This window comes from Mus musculus, chromosome 2, assembly GCF_000001635.26.
Source record: "Mus musculus strain C57BL/6J chromosome 2, GRCm38.p6 C57BL/6J".
NCBI classification, from domain to species: Eukaryota; Metazoa; Chordata; class Mammalia; order Rodentia; family Muridae; genus Mus; species Mus musculus.
In genome coordinates, this window is record NC_000068.7 from 19,901,234 (window position 1) to 19,914,999 (window position 13,766).

General features: G+C 44.1%; 1 protein-coding gene across 8 annotated transcripts in view; it reads left to right on the plus strand.

Moving 5' to 3' along the window:
• Window positions 1-8,973: 8,973 nt before the first annotated feature.
• Etl4 (enhancer trap locus 4) overlaps window positions 8,974-13,766 on the plus strand; it is a 900,329-nt gene continuing 895,536 nt past the window's right edge. For all 8 annotated transcript variants that reach the window (XM_006497408.4, XM_006497426.3, XM_006497414.3 and 5 more), the window contains exon 1: window positions 8,974-9,046. The gene's annotated coding sequence lies outside the window, so the exon portion shown is untranslated. The remainder of the gene's footprint in view (window positions 9,047-13,766) is intronic.

A 13,766-nucleotide genomic window follows, 5' to 3' on the forward strand; every position in this document is an offset into this window, starting at 1 on the left:
AATTTTCCTGATTTACATATGAGTGAGTGTATATGGTATGTGTGTAATGTATGTGCACATACATGTGGGCAAACATACGTTCATGTGCAGAGGCCAGAGAAGAATTCAAGTTTCTACTTCTATCACTCTGCACCTTAATCCTGTGAGACAGGGTCTCCCAGTGAGCCTGGACTAGGCTGACAGCCAACTAGTCCCAGTGACCTTCTTGCTCCACCTCCCACAGGGCTGAGGTTACGGGTGTATACAGCTACACCTGCAGTTTTATGCATGGTGAGGGTTTGAACTTAGGTCCTCATACTTGTGCAGCAGGCATTCTCACCCATTTCACTAGTCCTGTTTATTGGGAATGAGACAGGGTCTCACCATGTAATTCAAGCTGGCCTCAGTCTCACTGTGTTCCTGCCTTACCCTTACCCTTCACCCAACCCAATGCTGGAATTACAAGCATGCTCTGCCAAGACCAGCATCTTTCTGTCATTTTAATGGAAACTTCCTGAAAGGCACTTGTTCTCACCTTTCCCATTTGCCATGCCCCTTCCACACAAATCTGAGGATGACTTCAAGATAGCTCTTTTTCTTTAGAGCAATTGCAAGTGAAGACAGACATGGTGATTATTTTGGTGGATTGGGTAATGTTTCAGATGATAACATCCTCCAAGGTGAGCTGCATGCACTGTGAAAATGGATGGGGTTTGCTCTGCTGGACAGAGCCTGAGAGCCAGGATGGAGATTGCTGAGTGCAGACTCTGAGCCTGTGGCTGGGCTTTGCCTCTGCAGGCAACAATTCTTCTGGGGAACTCCCTCAGGTATTTCTGCAGCAGTGTCAAAGGAATTGTATTACACGGTGCTCTATCCAATTAATCCAGAAGACTGAACACGATGTTTGAGACACTGGAATTCTTGACTGCAGAAATCTCTGGCCAGTGCTTGCACTCTGGCTCATTAAAGTACCCTGACTGCACTGAAGCAAACCCTGAGGCAAAGAGCAAGGAAAGCAAGGAGTTCCCTCTTCTCAGAAGTCGTGAAGGCTTCTATTTTATCCAGGGCTTCTATTTCATACAGAACTGATCTTTTTCCATGACATGGTTTCAAATGCCACTAGTATTTTGCCCATGTCACCTGTCTTCTCAATGATCTAAGCTGTAACACAAACTTATACCCAACCTAGCAATTCATTGCAGGGAGAGACCAGCAGCCTTGCTCAATGCAAAGCAGAATGTATTCATTCACCAGTTTTAGTGATGTCTTTGTTCTTTTCTCTGAGTTGGGAAGACGGGTCACTGAGAGACAGGCTACTGTTCCAGCAAGGTCAAGGCTAGGATGGCTGTGATGGTCCATGCCTGTCATCCCAGCACTTGGAACATGGAGGTAGTCACACTCAGGGGTTGAAATTAGTGATTACATAGTAAAATCCAGTCTAAAAAAATCAAGCTCTAAATTTTTGATGTAGAACCAGACAAGAAAAGTTCAACTGGCTGGTAACTCTAGCCATTGGTGGTTTCCACTAGGTACAGCTTGGATTGGTGCCTTTCGCCTGGCATCACCTGGAGGACTGAGCAATGTATAATCTGCAAATTGTCCTGGACGTGGGCAGTGGTGGTGGTAGTAGGGATTCAACATTTCCACCTTCCCTTTCCAATTGAACCTCGTGGACTCATAGACTTTTAAAAATCTTTAATGTAGGCTGCTGTTTGGGGTGGAAAGGGCTGAAAAGAAGATTGCTTAGAATAGTTTGTAATGTGAATACAACTTAAGTACCATCCTGCTATTTCTGGATTACAGAGGCGGGTGGAGGAAGTTGCAGGTGCGTCTCTTTGCCAGGATCTATAATGGCATATTTTTGGAAGACTGTATAATGGAGTGCCCATTATACCATAGGTTTCATGAGATAATTATGAAGCACTAAAGCCAATCAGCATACTAAACTGGTTGAATATGCTAGCATTCTAATTTTGTATAGAGGGTGATTACTGTTATTATTATTTATAGAGTTCGGTAAGTATACATATACTTTATAACCATGTAGGCAGACAAGTCACTGTTCCTGGAGAGGCCCAAGTTCTAATCCTATGATTTAGATAGTGTAACTGGGGAAAAAGATCACAACCCACCTACTCTGCACAGAAATGGAAGGAGACTGCCTGGCAAAGAGGGCTCGAGAAGTGTTTGGAACAGAATGGCACAACAAAAGTGAGCGAGCTTCTTTCTTTTTCTTCTCCTCTCACTCCTTTTGGTAATTGCAGTGGTGATGACATGTCTTTTTCTATGTAGCTCAGGTTGGCCTGGAACTTGCTATGTAGACTAAGCTGCTTTGAAGTTGAAGTTCCCCAGAACCTACCACCCAAGTGCTGGGATTGCAAGTACAGATTTCCATTCTTACTTCCAAGGAAGTGTTCTTTCAGATCTACATTGACGTTGCTTTATACAAAGCAAAAAGAGCCAAATTAGTGTAAGGAAACCCATATTAAACTATTTTCTGAAACTTTCTAAGAAATTATACTTCCTTCCTATGAATTTCATTCTCCCTAGCTTCCTCTGGTGGACGGCTGTGTTCCCTCCCAATCACAATTCAAAGGGGAGAGGGATGAAGAGTTCTAGTCTATTCTTCTATGTTCTGTGTTCATTCTGGCTAGAACATTTTGCCTTCATCTAATTGGTGGAACAAACAAAAGCTTTGCCACTTGTAGCATTTTTTTCACACATAGGCAAATCTATACACAGGAGCACACATTATAAAATCCACCTGCCCATTAAGAAAACCCAGTCAGACTCCAGCAGAAAACACTGGGCTGTCTCTTTACTGCTGCTCTTCAGGTTTCATGATGTGGCAAAGAAGTTGCTTGACAGATGCACACAGTGACTGTGGTCCATTGTCGTAGGTCACTACACAAGTCATAGTAAAGCAGGCCCAAAGCAGGCTCACTGTGAATATCTGTGGAAGTTTTCTTACCACACAGGGACAGGTGTGTAAGTAAAGTGCCATGAGCTTTAATGTAACAATACAACTAAATTCAGCTTTAATCACAAACTTTTTTACAGGCTGCGATTATACACAAAGTACTGAGTTATCTAACTGTCTCCAGGTTACTCTTTCTCTCCCTGCCCCTGTCTCTTTGTATGTTTGTATGTGTAATATATGTGTCTAGGGGCATGTACCCAGACATAGGAGAACAGAGGAGGACATAGCTATCTTTCTCTATCATTCCACCTTTCCATTGAGACAGGGTCTTCACTGAACTGAAAGCTCACCACTTCATCTAGGCTGGCTGGACACTGAGCTCCTGGGATCTGCCAATTTCCTCCCCATAGCTGTGGGGTATGAGTGTGAGTGTCTATGCCTACTTTGTTTATTTTGGGTTGTTTGTTTGTTTGTAGGGTTGTGCCATGTACCATTGCCTGACCTAGAACTCACCTTGTAGACTAGGCTGACCTCAAACTCACAGAGATCTGCCTGTTTCTGCCTCTCAAGTGCTGGGATTAAAGGCATGCATCACTATGCCCAGCATTTATGTGGATACTGAGGATTTAATTTGCAAAACAAGGGGTCTTCCTCACTGAACCATTTTGGCTCCATAATTACCACTTTAGTATAAAATGTCACCAAGTTACTACAAATGTATTGTTATTGTGTCAATTTTAGTTTTAGCTTGTGTTATTATATCTTTGAAATTGTCATACCTCAACTAGGACTTAACTTCCTAAAAGAAAAATGCTCACTTAGAGCTTTGTCTCAGAAGTTAATTAACTCTATCAGGATTAGAGGGCACTATGCATGTACCTCAGATATAAAGCTATTCACATACCATGAGGAATTAAATATCAAGAGCAAATCCTAGTCCTCAGGGAAGTTCACAAAAGGCTAATGCTTTGTATATGATACGTTGTTCTGGAAAGAATATTTTAGACAGATTTTTCTCATGAAATCGTATAACCTCTTTAATTTGATAGATTTATTAAAAATATTTTTATTATAATCTATATGGTATATTTTATCTATTTCATAGACAAATGTAAACACACATATACAAATATTCTCCATACATGCACAAACATATGTTAATATTATAAGCTGTATGTTAAATGGATTTCAGAAGAATTTCAGGAAGCTAAGTAGTATGTGAAAAATATTCTGTTTTTTCTTCCTTTAAATAATGGTGTTTGTAACCCTATAGGAGGAACAACAATATGAACTAACCAGTACGCCTCCCCCCCCCCCCCGCCAGAGCTCATGTCTCTAGCTGTATATGTAGCAGAAGATGGCCAAGTAGCTCATCAATGGGAGGAGAGGTCCTTGGTCTTGTGAAGATTATAGGCCCCAGTACAGGGGAATGCCAGGGCCAGGAAGCAGGAGTGGATTGGGGAGTAGGGTGGGCTTGGGGAACAGGGTAGGGGGACAGTATAGGGGACTTTTAGGATAGCATTTGAAATGTAAATGAAGAAAATATCTAATAAAAAGATTCAATAACAAAAAAAATGGTGTTTGGCTTGGGGGACATTTTGTTTAGTTTATTTTTCCAAAAGGGTTTTGTTACAGAGTTCAAATTGATCATGACTCTTCGGCCCTCCCACCTCTAGCTCCCGAATGCTGGGATTCTAGGCATGTATTACCAGGACTAGCTTTGCCTTTGTCCTTTCATGCACACGCTCTTTCTAATTGGTATAGAAGGTGAGAAGTTGCTTCAAAGACCATGGGAGCTTATTCTTCCTAGGAGATAGCTTCTAGAATGATAGAGCCAAGTTTCTCCATAATTTTGCCAGCATATGTTTGCCATTTTGGTTTAGGAATATTAATAGCTAATATTAATCATATACTGTGGTGCATCATATGAAAAAGCAGTATGTTAAAGCTGTACTTCCTACCCAGGATCCTCTGGTTCTGACTCCCTAAGGGTTCTTATGTCTTTGTTAGTATAGTTGCAGATTGCCGTGTTTGTTCTGGGGTAGAGAGTTTGTTCTCTATCCGGTTCCTATAATGTGCTTGGTACTTGAACTACTTGGATAACATAGTCTGTGCTGGGAGCACAGTCACAGAACACTGGACTCTGACCTGATAGATTTGGACTGTGGCTCCTCTCACAATGGTTGGGGAGAAGTTCAGGGTAAGAAGAGTTGACCTTTTCTCCTTGCTTATCAGCAATAGCTATACCCTGCTGATGGGTGTGCTACACTCTACATAATAAAAAATGTTTGTCATGCATTTTAGACAGTCCAGCCATGGTGTAGAAAATAACAGGATTTCCCTTTTAAGGCTGAATTATATCGTTTTTGTGCTATCATTTCTTTTAGGTTATTCCTAAACCATGCATATTATTAATAATCCTGCAATGAGCATGGAGGAGACACAGGCATTGTTATGAGAGATTGAGTTCATCTTTTTCAGCTATATACCTGGGATATGGATTGAGGGGCATATGGTATTTCTACTGTTATTAACTGTAAAAATATTTTTCATAATGACTGCATCTAATTATATTCCTACCAATATGGTACAAGGTTCTCCTTTTTCTTACACCCTTATTCATAGTTATTGTCATTTGTCTTAACAAATATAAGGTGATATCTTATAGTAATATTAATTTAGATTACATTTGATATTCAATGATGTTGAGCATCTTGACCCATACTCTCTGGACTTGATTTTTAGACTTACTGTTAATTTTTATTTATGTGGGGTAGGAAGAGTGCTGGTGGTGATGTATATATAGCTCATGTGTGCAGGTACCTATGGGTAACAGAAGATGGTGCTGGATCCCTTGCAGCTAGACTTACATGTGGTTGTGAGCAGCCCAGTGTGGGTGCTAGTAACCCAACTCAGGTTCTCGGGAAGACTAGAAAGCATTTTTAACTGTAAAGTATCTCTCCAGTTCACTTTCTAGCCTTAAAAACAAACAAACAAACAAAAAGCTCATGTTTTCTTTGGAGAAATGTGTGTTTAGATCCTTTGTTAATTTTTTTAATTGGGTCATTTGTTTATCTGCTACTGAGTTATAAAGACACTTCATAGATTGGATGGTAACCCATATCCATTATGCATGGTCCAGAAGCTTTTCAGTTTGATATTGTTCCATTTATTGATCTTTGCTCTTGAAACTCAAGCTTTCAATATAATATTGAAAAAAAGTTGATGGCCACATATCACTGGTCATAGACACTGTCAAGGAATCCATGTCCTGTCCCCTTCTTTGGGCTTCAGGCCTCATCTTAAGTCTTTTGTCCACTCTCATCCAACTTTGTGTGGTGTTAAGGGTCAGACTTCCTTCTTTTGGTTGTGTATCCAGTTCTGTTCTGCCAGCACTATTTATTGAAGGCCTCTCCAGTTCTTGTCAGTCCTCTTGCTGTGTCTGGGGTTGGGGATCACTGATTGAGGATCTGTGCTTGGGGTCCTTTCTGGTTCTTGGCTTTGTTCCAATCATCTTCCTATTTGAAAGCCAGATTCTTCATTGTAGTCATATTATACTCTTTAAAAACAATCCAGGGAAGCTTTACTAGACCCTATGCTGAATCCCAAGAAAAGCAAACCAATGCCCACTGGGGAATGGCTTATAAGCTTGGAAGGAAGACAGACATGCAAACAACCAATCACATCAACATATACACATGGCTGACCTCCAGGTGTGCACAAGATGCAATGCAAAATAAAGGAAGGAGCTGCTTGTGTCTGTCATGTCAAATGGACAAAATTTGCTGAGGACATGTCAGCCATACTGTCACAGTAGCTGACAGGGCATCACTAACTTCCTGCATTAAACACATGCAAACAAAATCATGGCCCAGCTTGGAAGGTTCACAGCTGTCACTTTTCAATTTTGTTTTCAAATCACTAATTTGTCAATGGCTTGCTTATTTCCACACTATTAATCTGAATTGGCATTTTCAGGGAACGGTGACTCCTACGGAGAAATTATGCTTTCGAAACTCACATAGCTGGGATCTGGTTATGTAAGACTTTCATGGTGTCACCGTGCTTTCAAAATAACACCTTAAAAAATAGGTCAGTTCCAGAAGAACATGGCGGCTGATGGCCCTATGTCCCTCTCTGCTATTCCCTGCTCTCATTAGGAGAATGTTGTATCTTTACGCTTTAATTATGCTATTTGTTTGTGGACCCAGCCTGTGGTTATTGAGGATATCCATCATTTTACCTGATTAGCTAGATTTCCAATGTTTAAATGTGTGAGTTTTAAAAATTAGTAAACCTAACACAGTAGCATGGTTCCTACTCTTGCTTCTGTTTAGTCCATTGGAGAACTGGGATTGGGGCTTCTTTACTGAACTCACTTCCAAAACTTTAGAAAGTTGGATATATATATATATATATATATATATATATATATATATATATATATATATATATATATATATAACATCTTGAAACTGAGAATAATTTTATCTCTTTCAATTCCTTCTTCCTAGTCTCCGTTGAAAAGATTTTAATGAGTATGAGCACATCGGCGATTAAATGGTGTCTCGATACAGGAAGGAAGATGCTTGCAGTTAAATTTCACTGCCTCTCACCAGGACAAAATTGCTGGCTGCGGGAGCAGTCACTGCAGCGCTCCTGAGCTGGACGCCAAGATACTGGCAGCAGATCCGGCCTGGACTGGAGCGCAGCAGCGCATTGCACACTTCGCTCCTACCAGGGAGTCCTCCCTCAGCCTGCAGTCAGCTCCTAGCTGGCCATGGGATCTGGGAGGAGTGTAGAGTGCAGGAAAAAAAAAAAAAGTATACTAAGGGGACAAGTGCTCCAGGAATAACCTTTCTCCATCCCAACACAAAGGCAATTTCGGACAAGGAGGAAAGTCTTGCAAGGCTGCAGAGACAAGAAGTTAGTTTCACCCTTGACAACAAACAGCAAGGGAATCTTGCTCAGAATCCTCACGCTAGTCGGGCAGACTTTGACCTAGGACCTAGAGGATGACCCTCACACTCCTCGCCCTTGACCACTTTTGCTCAGGGCACCTTCTCCCAGTTTCTGGCCATAATTCCCCCAGGCTCATAAAAAGAAGTAAGTTAGGTGGGGACCAACAGCTGCAGTGATCACTCTGTAACAACTAGAGGCTCAAAAGCTCGCTCCCGGTAGGGAACTAGCAGCCAGAGCCAAGGCTGAGAGCTCCCAACTCTACCCAGACTGTTACTGGAGAGTAAGCTGCGCTGTCCCATGGTGGTTAACCCCCTTTGCCTCCTGCGCAGCTTTTAAGAAGGAGTCCTGTGCATCCTACAAACTTCTAATGCATCCTTTGCAACTCGGACCTCTCCCACCACCCTCACTGCTACCTCGATCTGTCTCTCTCTTGGTCTCCTCCAAACTCAGCCCCAACTGGGAAACGAGCGCCCCCAGCTGTTCACTGTAGCCCTTCAGCACCGCTTTGCGAAAGCTTAGATTTCGGATCCAGCTGCGTTTCCTCCCAGTCCTCAGCCCTGCGGGGCACACGCTCGCGTGCACACTCACACACTCACACTCCAGCATCCTCGCTCACCGCACCCCACCCTCTGCTGCCGCCGCTCCTCCGTGGGGCGGGAGGGAGGGCAGGTGACGTCAGGACTGCAGTCCGGAGGAGAGCGACGGGAGAGGGCTGTGCGCTCCTTGCTAAGGATGCTGGAGGCGCACTCGGGCAGCCACCGCTCCCGCGCTCCTCCCTGTCACGATGCGCGCCCGCGGAGGAGCCTCGCCAACCTCCAGGTGACTTGAAAGTCGTCTCCCCAGGAGGACGGAGAGGGTGCTGCAGTCCTGGCATGCACTAAAACTGCAAGTCGGACAGAAACAGCCCAGTCGAAGAGCGAGGCACACGGGGCGCAGTGCCCCAGCACAGCATCCCAGGGCTGCTAAAGGTAGCGGAGGCTCAAGCTTGCAATAAGATCTCCGTGCTGGACCCGGACACAGGGCACTCTTGCCACCGAAAGACTCATTTTTCCCTTCTTGCGCATTTCGCAGTCGTAGCTGGCCTGGGGAATGCGAGCATGGTGGAGGCTTCCTTCGGGTCGCCCAGAAGCAGCTGCCAGTGGGAGAGCTAGCGGAGAGGAGCGGGGGCGGCAGCCTCGGCCCGAAGTAAGTGCAGCAGAAGTTTGCGTCGCTTCCCCTGCCGCTCCCCTTGAGCGAGTGGGTAACACATCTCCTCCCTCTGGCTCCCAGAAACCCGAAGGGAGACTTATCAAGGAGTCTCTGAGCGGGAAAGCAATCCTCTCCAGAGGAGGCAAGTACCAGAAAGGATGCCATTTGGATGCTGGGGTGCAAAGGTTGGAGACCCCCATGTGGGTGGGCTGATGAGTCAGAAAAGAGCCTGACCCTGGAGATCTCAGAAGGGAAAGGGTTTCAGGAAAGGGAGGGAGAATGGAGTCACACCTATGCTTGGCATGCACTCCTGGAATGTGGAGGCAGGGGGATTAACAGAGGTTAGAAAGCCCCATACTGAGAGTCCCCTTGGTTTGCACTGAAGAGCGTGCAATCTGTGATAGCTGGATGGGGGGAGGGAGGAGGGAGGGAGGGAGGGAGGGACGGGGGGGGGAGAGAAAGAGAGAGAGAGAGAGAGAGAGAGAGAGAGAGAGAGAGAGAGAGAGAGAGAGAGAGAGAGAGAGAGAGAGAGACTGGTCCCAAGACAACGTGCTGGAGAGAGGGGATTCTCGGAGTCAGAACACTGTGTGGTTTGGGCCATCTGAGGTGCTGCACAGAGGCAACATAAATGGAAGGAGGAACAGGGTGTGACGCTTCGGTCGCCACAGTTGGTGATGAGTGTTTCTGGGGTCTCAGTTGCTAGATTCTGAAACAGGGCAGCTACTGAGGGTGACCGAGTGACTCATGTGGGGTGATGGACAGGAGCGGATCTGGGCTTTGCTTTTGACCCTCTGCTCTCTTGCGAGGGCTTCTCAGCCTTCTTGTTCCCAGCTGCTGAAGATCTGGATGACACCTGGTTTGCTCAAAAGAGACCCTTGGGATTTTGCTCACTTGCTGTCTGGCGGGATCAAATCCCTTTGACATTCGTTTCTCTAGCTGTATTCTCCCAAAGATGTTTTAATTCTTTAACAGACCAAACTTATAAATGGTTTAAAAAAAAAAAAAAAGTTAAGGAGCTGAGTCCCACCTGGTCAGAGGCCTGCAGAGGGCGTACACAGAGACGCAAGTGAGTTTGCTGGTCTCATCTCAGGGAATATTACCTTAAATATAATCAAGTGCTTTCAAGAGGGTATCTTCTCTGAGAATATGACTAAGTGGGAAAACAAAATCCCACTTAGATTTGATATTGAGGACGATGCTTTCAGGGAAAAAAATAGTAAAAAGCTGTTCCCAGTAAATTTTTTTTTTAATTCATCCGTAAGTCACCCAATCTCTTTTACCAATTCACTCACACAAAACACATAATGTAGCCGATCTTTTCCTCAGCATTGCACGGAATGCTGGACAACAGAAACGGTTGATGCACAATCCACCTTATAGCTGATAAGGGAAAACATGAGGAGAAATAGATGTTTTATAGTATGCGGCTGTACTACATTTTAACTCTATTGACTGACAACCCTGCTCACTGGCAGTGTGGCCCAGTGTCAGCCGGATTGTGTCTTCCTTGAAGGCTGGGGCACTATCAGTTATCTTTGATACTCAAAAATAGCATGCCAAGTACATATTTTGCCATCAATAAGTACTGCAGATTAGTACCTTCATGGATGGATTCTTCATAGCTAAAAGTATCCTATAGGAAGGATACTATCTGGGGAGACAAAAAAGGGGAGGAATGAGTCAGAAGGGGAAGGGGAAACTGGAGAGGACAGAAGGGGGAAAGAACTTAGGGCCCTAAACATTTGAAGATATTTAGTACATGCATGCAAGGAGGGAGTCTTAGATAGAGTTTTACTGCTGTGAACAGACATCATGACCAAGGCAGCTCTTATAAGGACAACATTTAATTGGGGTTGACTTACAGGTTCAGAGGTTCAGTCCAGGATCAATAAGGCAGAGCATTGCAGTGTTCAGGCAGGCATGGTGCAGGAGGAGTTGAGAGTTCTACATCTTCATCCTAAGGCTGCCAGGAGAACTCTGACCTCTAAAAAGCCAAGAAGAGGGTTAAAGCCCAAACTCACATTGGCATACCTACTCCAACAAGGCTATACCTCCAAATAGTGCCACTCCCTGGGCTAGACATACTCAAACCACCACATTCCATTCCCTGGCTTTCATACGCTTTTTCAAACATGAGCCTATGGGGGCCATACCTAAACATAGCATAATGCAAAATACATTTAGTCCAACTTCCAAAGTCACCATAGTCTATAGTAGGCTCAACAATGTTAAAAGTTTAAAGTTCAAAGTCTCTTTTGAGATTCATCCAATCACTTAACTGTAATCACCAAAGCAAGTCAGGAAACCAGCTGGGCAAACTCCAAACTCTGCATCTCCATGGCAGATGTCTAAACGGTCTTCAGATGTCCACTCCCTTTTCATCATCTTCGTTGACTGAAACAAACTTCTTCCTTCTGGGATGGTTTCACTTCCTGTTAGGAGCTATCCTCAGCAGATATTCCATGGCTCTGGCATCTCAAACACCTTGGAGTCTCCAAGGCAACTTCAACATTTTGGCTTCTTGTTTCAATGTTTGGGATCCACACATGATCTTCTGGGCTTCTCCAAAGGACATGGGTCACATCTCTAGCTCTGCTCTCTGTAGCATTCTATACTCTGGGTGGCTCCACTCCACTGCTCCTGTTGTTCTTGATCACTGAATGGCACTGGCATCTCCAATACTCTGGGATCTTCAACTGTAGCTAGGCTTCACTAATAGCCTGTCATAGGCTCTCTTCATGGTGTCAAGCCTCAACTTCTTTGTATGACCCTTTCAGTTCTGGGTCTTCAACTGCAGTTGAGGCTGTACCTTCATCAATGGCCTTCCCTGGCCTCTCACAGTGCCAAGCCCCAGCTGCTGTCCATGACCCCTTCATACCTCCAAAACCAGTACCATCTACATGACTCTTACACATTACCAAGTACAGCTGTAGCTGGGGGTACAGCCTTGGCTATCTCTGGAACACAGCTTCTTTGTGCTCTCAGGAAATATTCCCCAGAAGATTTCACCTCAGTAATGCTGGTCTCTTCTTAGTCACCACTAATTTCTTAGTTCCAGCTAACCAGCATCAATTGTCCCAGTAGACTCCTTCTCCTCTACATTATAAAGCCAGAGACACATGGCTAAAGCTGCCAAAGTTCTGTTGCTTGCTGGAGCTGAAATAAGCCCCCTTGTTCTATTATATCATCACCAGCTTTCTGGTTTCCAACTTCTTCACATTGCCTAGTTTGGATATCCTAGAACTTGCTCTGCAGATTGACCTTAAACTCAGAGATCTGCATGGCTGTGTTTCCTGAATGTTGGGATTAAAAACATGTAATGCCATACTGAGATTTAAGCTTTTCTCTACTTGAAATTTGCTCTCTACCAGGCTGACCTTGACCTCCAGAGATATGCTTGCCTCTGTCTTCTGGGATTAAAGGTGTTTGCCACCAAGCCTGAACCTAAACTTATCTGGGTGGGATCTTGCCCCAAGGTCAGCACTTCCTTAATTCAATTTAATATCCTTGAACACAGGATTCAGCTGCATTTCACTTCCTGGTGCCCCTTTAATATTCGAACCATATATTTTATATTTTTCCTTTCTGAACTTGCTACACATTTTAAAAAGCGATCTTCATGAGGCTTAACCAGAGAACAAAGTCTCTGCTAGACTTTTTGGAGACTTCCTTTGTCAATGCAATTAATATAAATCTCTTTATCTTAGCCTCAGGCAGACCTTCAGATAAGAGCAAAAAGTAGTCACATTCTTCACCAAAATACCACAAGAATAGTCTCTAGGCCACATACTGAAGATCTCCACTGAAAACAGGTCTGCACAGTTCAAATCATACTCAGCAACAAAGTCTTCCATATTCCTACTAGGATAGACCATTAAACCCCTACTTAAAGCATTCCACCGATTTCCAAATCCAAAGTCCCAAAATCTACATTCTTCCAAACAAAAGCATGGTCAGGCCTATCACAGCAATCCCCCAGTACCTAGTAACAAATTCTGTCTTAGAGTTTTACTGCTGTGAACAGACACCATGACCAAAGCAACTCTTATCAGGATAACATTTAGTTGGGGTTGGCTTACAGGTTTAGAGGTTCAGTCCACTAACATCAAGACAGTAGAATGGCAGCATCCAGGTAGGCATGGTACAGGAACTGAGAGTTTTACATCCTCATCTAAACTCCCCTAGGAGAAGACTGGCTTTTAGGCAGCTAGGATGAAGGTCTTAAACACTCAGTAGCACACCTACACCAATGGGGCCACTCCTCCAAATAGTGCTACTCCCTGGGCTATGCATACACATATGGTTTGCCATTACAGAGGGACATACATGTGTGTGTGCAGATACATGTACCTGTGGCCATATGTGGAGAGGCCAGAGCAGGAGAGTTGATGCCAGTGCCTTTGTGCATTACATTTGAATTATTTTTTAATTAATTTTATATATTTTACTTCCTGGACAAACTTTTCCAATTTGCCAGTTTCTACAAAATGCTGCTGTCTTTCTCTGTTGCTTCTCTTCATGGAATCCCAGGGTCATTATCCCGAGCTTTTGTCCCTGCCAGCAAGAACACACTCGGGACAACCGGAATCTTCTGCGGCAAAAGCTTTATTGCTTCTTCAGGAGGGAGACCCCGACCCCAGAAAATGGAGTCGCTTATATAGCCCGCAGCGTGTTGTTTCAGCACCTGATGTGGCGTGACAGCACCTGATTCGTTGCT